Raw genomic sequence first — 9790 nt, 5'->3', positions numbered from 1 at the left:
CCGACCCGATCCCCAAGAAGTCTGCGGGGGAGCACGGGTGGCCATGCTCACTTTTTGTTGCGCTCTGTGTTGCGCTGAGGAGCTCGTGGACGGCCGAGGCTGCTCCCGCTCAGCAGCCTCGGGGGGAATCATAGAGCGGCGGGGGATGAACCTCTGGAACGCCGCTGACTGTTTTTGTTGCCTCCTGGAACCTCTCGACGACAAAAGAGGCCCGCAGGAGACAGCGGCGCGTCCATAAGGGCAGCTTTGTCTCGCTCCCTTATGTCCGAGAGGTTCAGCCACAAATGCCTCTCCGTGGCCACCAAGGCTGCCATAGACCGGCCGATTTCTTTGGCCGTCTCTTTGGTGGCACGGAGAGCCAGGTCAGTTGCCATCCTGATCTCCTGGATGCATTCAAATGTGGCCTCCCCGCTCTCATCAATCTCCCCCAGCAGGTCTGCTTGATAAGCTTGAAGCAGTGACATAGTGTGCAAGCATGCCGCCGCCTGACCTGCTGCCGTGTAAGCTTTGCCCACCAAGCTTGATGTAGTTCTTAGCGGCTTGGTGGGCAATGTCGGGGCTTTTAGCGACGATGCCGACTCGGGTGAGAGATAGCCCGCAAGCGTCTCTTCAACCCGGGGCATCGCCGCATAACCATGCTGTCTCAGCCCCACTATATTGCTATAGACCGAGGTCTGGGGGCTGAACACTCGATGCTGCACGGGACTCCGCCACGATCTCGACACCTCGGTGTGGAGATCCGTGAAGAAAGGCAAACCCGACGCTGGGGTAGCGACCGAGCGGGCAGAAAGCGCTCATCTAGCTTGCTCTTAGGTCTGGTATCTGCCCACTCTGCTGGCCAATCGATTTTGAATTTGGCAACAGCCCTGGTCACTACCTCCAGGAGCTCCTCATAGCCTGGGGAAGAGGATGGCGGGTCCTCTTCCCCAGTCTCGACGCTCACCACATCAACCTACTCGGAGGAAGAGAGGTGAAGCGCCGGTGCCTCTCTCTGGGGGGAAGAAACCGCTACGCGTGCTTCCGCTGCCTGAGAAGAGACACTGGGGCTGGCGGGTAAAGGGCGAGATAAGGCTGGGCCCGTCTCAACCCCCTCCGCCAGCTCCATCTGCGAACCCCACGACAAAAGCCGGCGCTGCGCCTCAGCAGCAGCAGGACCCGACCCGCGAGGAACACTCGCCGAGGCACCCTCCTCGAAGAGTGCCCGACGAGATCTCAAAACTCTGAGGGTTAGTTTCTCGCAATGCACGTAGACAGCTCCCTCGAGAGCTGCCTGGGCATGCTCAACCCCCAAACAGACGACACACATGTCATATGTGTCCCCGTCCGGGATGAATCTAGGACAGGGATGCACACATTTCCTGTATCGCTTATCCGCCATATTCGTGTCTTAATATATATATATATATATATATATATATATATATATATATATATATATATATATATATATATATATATATGTGTGGTGTACTGCAACTCTTGTCCTCAGACGAAGAGATTTGTCTTTCTGAATAATAAGTGCTCTGCATCCAGGTATGCTTTATAGTTTCCTGGTCCGTGACGTCACCCGTCTCTGACATATCGCTACGCGATTGGTTAGATATATGAATGCTTCAGTGACGACATCACGCAGAAGGTTCCCAATGTGTTACCACGCAGCGTCGATAGTTCCCACGAAAGGGAACCTTAATTTCTTTCTGACTGAAGAAAGAAAGACATGAACATCTTGGATGACATGGGGGTGAGTAAATTATCAGGAAATTTTAATTTGAAAGTGAACTAATTCTTTAAATAGTTGTGAATTTAGTGTTTAAGTTGAAAGAGTGTAACGTTATTATAATAATAATGTCACTGACTTCCAACTGGTTGGAGTTTATTTATACTTCAGTTGGCAGGACTTGTATTTAGTTATTTATTTATTTTTAATGTATTTATTTATTTTTGTGGGACTACACTAGAGGGAAGGGTCATGGGGAGCATGAATACTAATGACAATGACATAGGGAAATGAAGCTGACGAAGAATAAACACTGAAAAGCATTGAAATATCAACATTGATTCAATGTCACCTTGTTATCTGGGTATGTATCTTGCAAAATTTCATAAAAGTAATGTATCATTGTGCCATAAATCATTTTTTCAAGATTTGCAGGTTGTAAATTTACTTGTTACCATAAACACACAATCAGCAGCCTCATTGCTCATGGCAACAACAACATCCCCCCCCCCCCCCCCCCCCCATGGGGTAATGACTATGAACAATATAAGCCACACATTAAAAGGCATGAAACTATTTTGAGAAAAAACAAGTCATACTGTTTGACCTAATCATTATTGGGAGAATCGTAGGCAGAGTGAGGCAAAATGCTGCGGTTACATTTATAAAGTAAAATTCAATGTTGATAAAGTTGGTTGCTACTTCACATTAGGCAAATATACTTTTGCTATTACATTTATATAAAACCTGTTTTTTTATGTTTATGTGTTAAGCAATGTATGTATCTCTTAAAAAACACTTGTACACTTGAGCATGCACAGTGAAATGCTGAATATGAAACAGGGAAATGCTGTTCATTTGTAATTTTACACAAAGTGGTAAGGTGATATGTTTAAGACAATATATAATTAATAATGTCTGTTAATTATGCATTATGTTATTGTGTTTCAGATTTGTGTACAGCAACCAATGGACAACCTGACATTCACAAACAGCATTCTCCTCATGGAGGGACTGAAAGTTACATCTCAGTCATCTCAACCTGTTTTCATCCTCCTTCTCTTGACTTATGTCTTTACAATGGTATCAAACATTGGACTTATATTTTTGATATCAACAGAGAAGAATCTGCATGACCCAATGCATTTTCTATTCTGCAACTTGCCACTGAATGACATACTAGGAACCACTGTCATTATGCCACGCTTGCTGCAGGATATTTTAAGGGACACCTCAGAGCGCTATATATCATATGCAGAGTGTGTTATTCAAGCTTATTTTGTGCATGTATTTACAGCAGCATGTCACTATGTGCTGATGATCATGGCCTTTGACAGATATGTGGCTATATGTAATCCATTGCGATACACATCTATAATGACCAATAAAATGGTTATTAAATTATCAGCATTTGCTTGGGGCCTGGCAATTATTTTAGTGACAATTATGATAGGACTCACTCTGCGTCTGTCTCACTGTAGGTATAAAATTGAAAACCCTTTCTGTGACAATGCCTCACTGTTTAAGCTGTCCTGTGAAAATGTAGTCATAAATAATGTGTATGGGCTTGTTTATACTATTGTTGTACTCAGTCTGTCAGCGATGTGTATTTTCATAACATGTCAAGATTGCTACTGTATGCATAACCAGCAAAAACAAAGCACTCAACAGCAAAGCCATAAAAACCTGCAGCACTCATTTAGCTGTTTATTTAATCATGTATGTTTCTGGAGCTACTTTTATTCTACTTCATCGTTTTCCTGAATACTCTGATAGCAGGAAACTAGCTAGTATAATGTTTCACGTTGTACCACCGGGATTAAATCCCTTAGTATATGGTTTACAAACCAAAGAGATAAGACAAAAGATTGTAAAACACTGGTGTAGAAAAAAGTTAATTCCTCAGTGGATTATGTATCTTCATAACATAACATAACATAACATAACATAACATAACATAACATAACATAACATAACATAACATGTCAATATTATTTTAATGGATTTTGAGTGTGTGAAAATAATATTTAATAATATTTAGCTAAGAATAACTGTAGTACTGTAACACTGCAAACACTGTAACTGTTCTGTACTCAAATCCTCTTCAGTATTTATCAGTTGTTTGTATGAGAATTGTTGACTCAAAATTTGAACTAATTTAAATTAAGTTGTAAGCACATATTACCTGGAAAATAAAAAAAAAAAAAAAAAAAAAATACAAGAAAAGAGCACGTGTTTATTTTGGTTCACTACAAGAACAAAAAGCACTTTAAAAAAAAAAAAAAAAAAAAAAAAAAAAAGACTTTAAAATCCTTTGAATATAGAACAAAAAGGCACATATGTGCATAGGATGCAACAAAGCTGGGTTAACAACAAAAGCCTAGATAACCCACTCCACATCCATGAAAACAATTCACGTGTTCACCTGCCCATTCAGTCTTAATACACTGAAAAAAAATTATTTATTTTATGTTTTCTCAACATAATTTATCTAAGTTCTGATTGCCTAATTAATGTATGTCAAATTAACATGATTTTTATATGTTGTATTTATGCTTTTTATCACATGACTACATGTTAATTTAACATGACTTTTGTCTAAATGAAAACAATGGTGACAGTAAAAAAAAAAAAAAAAAAAAAACACTTCATGTTGCAATGCATGCTAGGAGCCATGGATGAAGTTTGTACTAAGTTAGTACCCAGCATGCATTGCAGCATTAAGCCTTAAAAACAAAGGGAAAAAAGAGCTGTCACCATTGTTGTGATTCATACGTTGATTCTTGATGTCTGTATGAGTCAGCATGATGCAGAACAATTCATATAATCTGATTGTCACAACACTGCTGGATCTCATCATAGAATCGCTGTTCTACTATAATGAACAGCACAAAGCTAATAATGCATCAACCATTTCCTCAGAGATTAAACTCTGAATAAGATCAATGAATCAAGTCACTAAAAGATGCCAAACATCACTTAAAACTCAGCACTTGATCATATATTCTCTTGACTTTTATGCCATAAAAAATGTTTCATAAACACTCAGTTACAGCAGTCAGAAAACAACTGATTCAATAAAGTCAAGAGCCCAATTAAAGTCAACACTGACCTCAAAGATAGTCAAATTAATCTCAATAAATCATCAACATCTAAACCTCTGTTAATTCTCATAAGAACTTCTGTAGATGTATGACAGAAATAAAGTCAGTCTGGTTAGTAATGAGTGTAGCTGGTAATGTGTATTAGAGTTTGTAGAGTTGTTTAATCAGATCTTGAGAGATTATGTCTTTCATCGAAGGCTGTAGGCTTGTTCGAGATGATCCCGTCCAAAAGGCTAGAACGCAAAGCAAAACACAATGCTTTGAAATACATGCTATCCTAATAGGATAAACGTTCTCTCCAAACAGATTCGCAAATCTGTACTGAGCCCTGGATGGAGGCTAAAAAGCTAGTGCTGTCAACTTAAACTCAGAGGAAAAAACATTTTTCATAGTATAAATAGTTCTAGAAAGTGGGGCCTATCATATACTGATAACTTATCGACGCAAAGATAAGGGCCAACCACCTGAGAAAAACAGCACCAGGGAGTCTAAAAACAGTCTACAACCTTAGCTGTTAACTCACCAATTGCACCTACATAAACAACAATGGGCATACGGCCTAACAACTCCCTCGGGAGGAGGCCAGAACTAGGAACTATACCACCTGACAAGGGATAGTATACATAGCGTTAACATATAACACACCTAACCTAGCTCTAGCCTGGCCGCTAAGCTACGGGCCTTCTTAGGGGCCGTTCACACAGAATGCGTCTTTGCATCTAAAAACGTGAGACGCAGCGCTCAGGAGTGGTTTTAAAAAAAGCGCAGCGTAGAACGCAAGAGTCTTGAAACGCGCCTTTGAGACGTGATGCAATAACGACAATAACGGAAATAATAGAAATAGGCAAACTGCAGAATTTACAGATACAAGTTTTGACATGGAAAAAAAGAAAATAAGATAATAATGAACGCCTCCTCCGCCACGTTGCCATTATATAAAACAGATGTCATGCCAACTCGCAACGCTTGCCCCGCCTCCAAATTCTTCTGATTGGTCCACTGTTTTGGAACTGACATTGATGAGTGGCGCTGCGTGTAAAAGTTGAAATTCTTTTAACTTGACACGGCGTCTTAAAAACACGGCGCTCATGTGTGAGGCGCTGCAAAAGATGCAAGACGCGAGCGTAACGGTCCATCACGCGTGTGTTTACATAGAAAAACAATGGGAAAGTAGCACATTGGAATAGAAAAACGTGTTCTGTGTGAACGGCCCCTTACAGGGCATCAAGCCTAGTGAAAGCTGGGCTTCACCTCCAAATCTCATGGATAAGAGAAAGAAAACGAAGCACACAAGCAAACAATGTCAGGCAGCTGATTAAGGCCAACCTAAACATACATACTAACTGAAGTAACGAGTGCTAACTCAAACTACTCTAGAAAACAGCAGATGAGAAGCTACTTTAAACAACAGGTGGCTAAGAGGCGGCCATTTTGTGGCCTGCACAATATATCTTTCTAGCCAACTTATCAACTTCAGTTTGCCGAAAAACCCCTTACTTTTTCTGACTACATGCTCAGAAAAACCATACATGAAAACAAGGTCTTATTTTAAAAACATAAAATATAGACCCTCATGCGGCTCAAAGACCGAAGACTCCTAATACTCCTTTTTCTCCACATGAAAGGATAGAATCTAGGGTTATTTTTAAGCCTAAAAGATCCTCTCATTATCAAACCGAAAAAGTGGGCCGACAGAAAAATCACTATGGGCCCACCCATCAGTCTGACCATAAGAAGCATCTGAGCATGATATATGTCTATAATATATATATATATATATATATATATATATATATATATATATATATATATATATACATGCATATAAATAAACATACATACACACATATATATATATATATATATATATAGGAGGTGAAAGAAGAAGAGGAGAGGGTAGATATAAATCGCTCCCTTATATAGATGGGGGATTGATTACAGACGCAACAGTGTTTTCAACTGAATTCCCATCTCACTCTTTCTTCTTCCTCCCGTCTGTCTGGTCTCAGATACAAATCTGAATGGCTAGGGGTTTTTCCATGCCCTCCCGATCTCAAACGCGGAGATCAGGAAGGAATGGAAAGTTTATGGGAGCTGCAGCATTCATGGACAGAAAGGAACCACTCGTCGAGCCATCCGCACACGGCCCCTTTCTTAATGCATTTTTTTTTACATTTAATTTTTAATGAAAAAAATCCAGATAGCAAAATTCTGTTTTTACTGTTATTTCCATTTCTTATGTGTTCCATTATTATTATGCATTTGGTTCTTCTTTATGTAAAGCACTTTGAATTACCATTGTGTATGAAATGTGCTATACAAATAAAATTGCCTTGCCTTGCCTAAATAGCAAATTCAGGAGATAGGGCCTGTAGGTGTGAAACATCCAAGGATGTAATGCTCTAAGGATGTGACACCTTCAGTAGTGAGGGTCACTGATAGAAAGATGTCTTCATACCATTGTTTTACAGCATTTTTAAAAAACAATACTTAGGTGTTTTACAAAATAAAATATTTCAGAGTTCCTTGTGCTATATTCAATATCCACATACCGCCCCAAAATTCAATTTCAGCGCTATTTAAAAACTATGATAGTATAATAAAATAATGTAAAGATCTCAAGTGAAGACGATGATTTAAACCATTATTTTATTAAATCAAGCAGATTAATGAAGAACGTATACGGACAAACAAGCCAAGAACACCTAGAGTACACTAACATTACAGCAGATTCAAGGAATCAGTTTGTTTTTCAAAGTTGTTTTGCCAAGTGTAAGGAAAGCAGACACACACGCACACACACAAACATTAAAATCACACAGCAATACATTGAAAATGTTGATTTGGTATCTTAGTATGGAAACACCACCCATAGTTAAAATCAGATCTAATCCAAACCCCCTCCAATCTCTTTCCTATAGCAAGATGCATTCTGACTCTCTTCAGTGCTGTTTTGCATCTGCTAACAGCTCGTATGTGTACTGTCAAAAGCCAAAGTTTTTAAACATTATAATTGGCTTCACATTTGGCGTCATATGATTTGTTCTCCATTCGCCATTTTAAAATGCTGAAAAAATTCAAAAATCATTAAAAATCATTACATCCTCAAAAGGTGTTGCATACCCAGACCAACCTTGAATCAACATTGAATCAATGTTAATGCATTACCCAAATTATCATTGAATCAATGTTGAAATTTAAGTTGATTTTTCATCAGGTTTGCACCCTAAAATAATGTTATTTCAATGATGAAAAATAGATCAACATGGTTGTAAAATCAATGTTTTTTCAACCTTAATTAAATCACCTTAACATTGAATTAACATGGAAACAATATCAAATCAATCTTGCTTTATGTACAGCAAGATTATAAGCCAGTTAAATGTCTATTTCTACACATTTCAATCAGAGGCAATGTAAAAGGGCTGCAGTTAATATGGTTTTAATGAACAATTCACAACTTCCTTCAATTTACATACATATATACAGTGGGTACGGAAAGTATTCAGACCCCCTTAAATGTTTCACTCTTTGTTATATTGCAGCCATTTTCTAAAATCATTATTCATTTTTTTCCTCATTCCTCAAAATTCTGCTGCACTTAAGGTTCCTAAGAGCACAGTGCAGTAGCCTCCATAATCCTTAAATGGAAGACGTTTGGGATGACCAGAACCCTTCCTAGAGCTGGCCGTCCGGCCAAACTGAGCTATCGAGGGAGAAGAGCCTTGGTGAGAGAGGTAAAGAAGAACCCAAAGATCACTGTGGCTGAGCTCCAGAGATGCAGTCGGGAGATGGGAGAAAGTTGTAGAAAGTCAACCATCACTGCAGCCCTCCACCAGTTGGGGCTTTATGGCAGAGTGGCCCGACGGAAGCCTCTCCTCAGTGCAAGACCCATGAAAGCCCACATGGAGTTTGCTAAAAAACAAGAAATAAAGATTCGCTGGTCTGATGAGACCAAGCTAGAACTTTTTGGCCTTAATTCTAAGCGGTATGTGTGCTCAGGACCTCAGACTGGGCCGAAGGTTTACCTTCCAACAAGACAATGACCCTAAGCACATAGCTAAAATAACGAAGGAGTGGCTTCCCAACAACTCCGTGACTGTTCTTGAATGGCCCAGCCAGAGCCCTGACTTAAACCCAATTGTGCATCTCTGGAGAGACCTAAAAATGGCTGTCCACCAACGTTTACCATCCAACCTGACAAAAATGGAGAGGATCTGCAAGGAGGAATGGCAGAGGATCCCCAAATCCAGGTGTGAAAAACTTGTTGCATCTTTCCCAAAAAGACTCATGGCTGTATTAGATCAAAAGGGTGCTTCTACTAAATACTGAGCAAAGGGTTTGAATACTTAGGACCATGTGATATTTCAGTTTTTCTTTTTTAATACATCTGCAAAAATGTCAACAATGCTGTGTTTTTCTGTCAATATGGGGTGCTGTGTGTACATTAATGAGGAAAAAAAAAAAAAAAAAAAAAAAAAAAAAAAAGAAAAGAACTTAAATGATTTTAGCAAATGGCTGCAATATAACAAAGAGAAAAATGTAAGGGGGTCTGAATACTTTCAGTACCCACTGTATTTACTTATAACCACACACTGTTTGAACAGGAATTAACATCACATTCAGGAAAAACAAGTGACTGTAAAAATGGCATTTCTTGGTGACAAACAAATAGACCTGGTTTCACAGACAGGGCTTAGGCTAAGCCAGGACCAGACCTTAGTTCAATTATTTAAGTAGCTTTTATAGACATGCCTTAGAAAAGTGTTTATCTTGAGACAAAACAATGGCAAAGACATATTTTAAGATATGTTTTCAGTTAAAACAGCTCAGAAATGCATTTTAGTCTGGGACTAGATTTAAGCCTTGTCTGTGAAAGGGGTTAAGTAGTAAAAAAAAAAAAAAAAAAAAAATTACACAATAGCACAGACTAATTTTACGATGTCAGTGCAAGTTACTTTCAGTTAAA

The 9790-nt window shown here is 39.2% G+C and overlaps 1 pseudogene; it reads left to right on the top strand.

Moving 5' to 3' along the window:
• The first annotated feature begins 1820 nt into the window (after window positions 1–1820).
• LOC125252781 lies at window positions 1821–3917 on the top strand (annotated as a pseudogene).
• The last annotated feature ends 5873 nt before the right edge of the window (window positions 3918–9790 follow it).

Source organism: Megalobrama amblycephala, linkage group LG18, assembly GCF_018812025.1.
Source record: "Megalobrama amblycephala isolate DHTTF-2021 linkage group LG18, ASM1881202v1, whole genome shotgun sequence".
NCBI classification, from domain to species: Eukaryota; Metazoa; Chordata; class Actinopteri; order Cypriniformes; family Xenocyprididae; genus Megalobrama; species Megalobrama amblycephala.
Note: the sequence above shows the minus strand (reverse complement) of the source record. Positions and strands in the feature narration are given on the sequence as shown.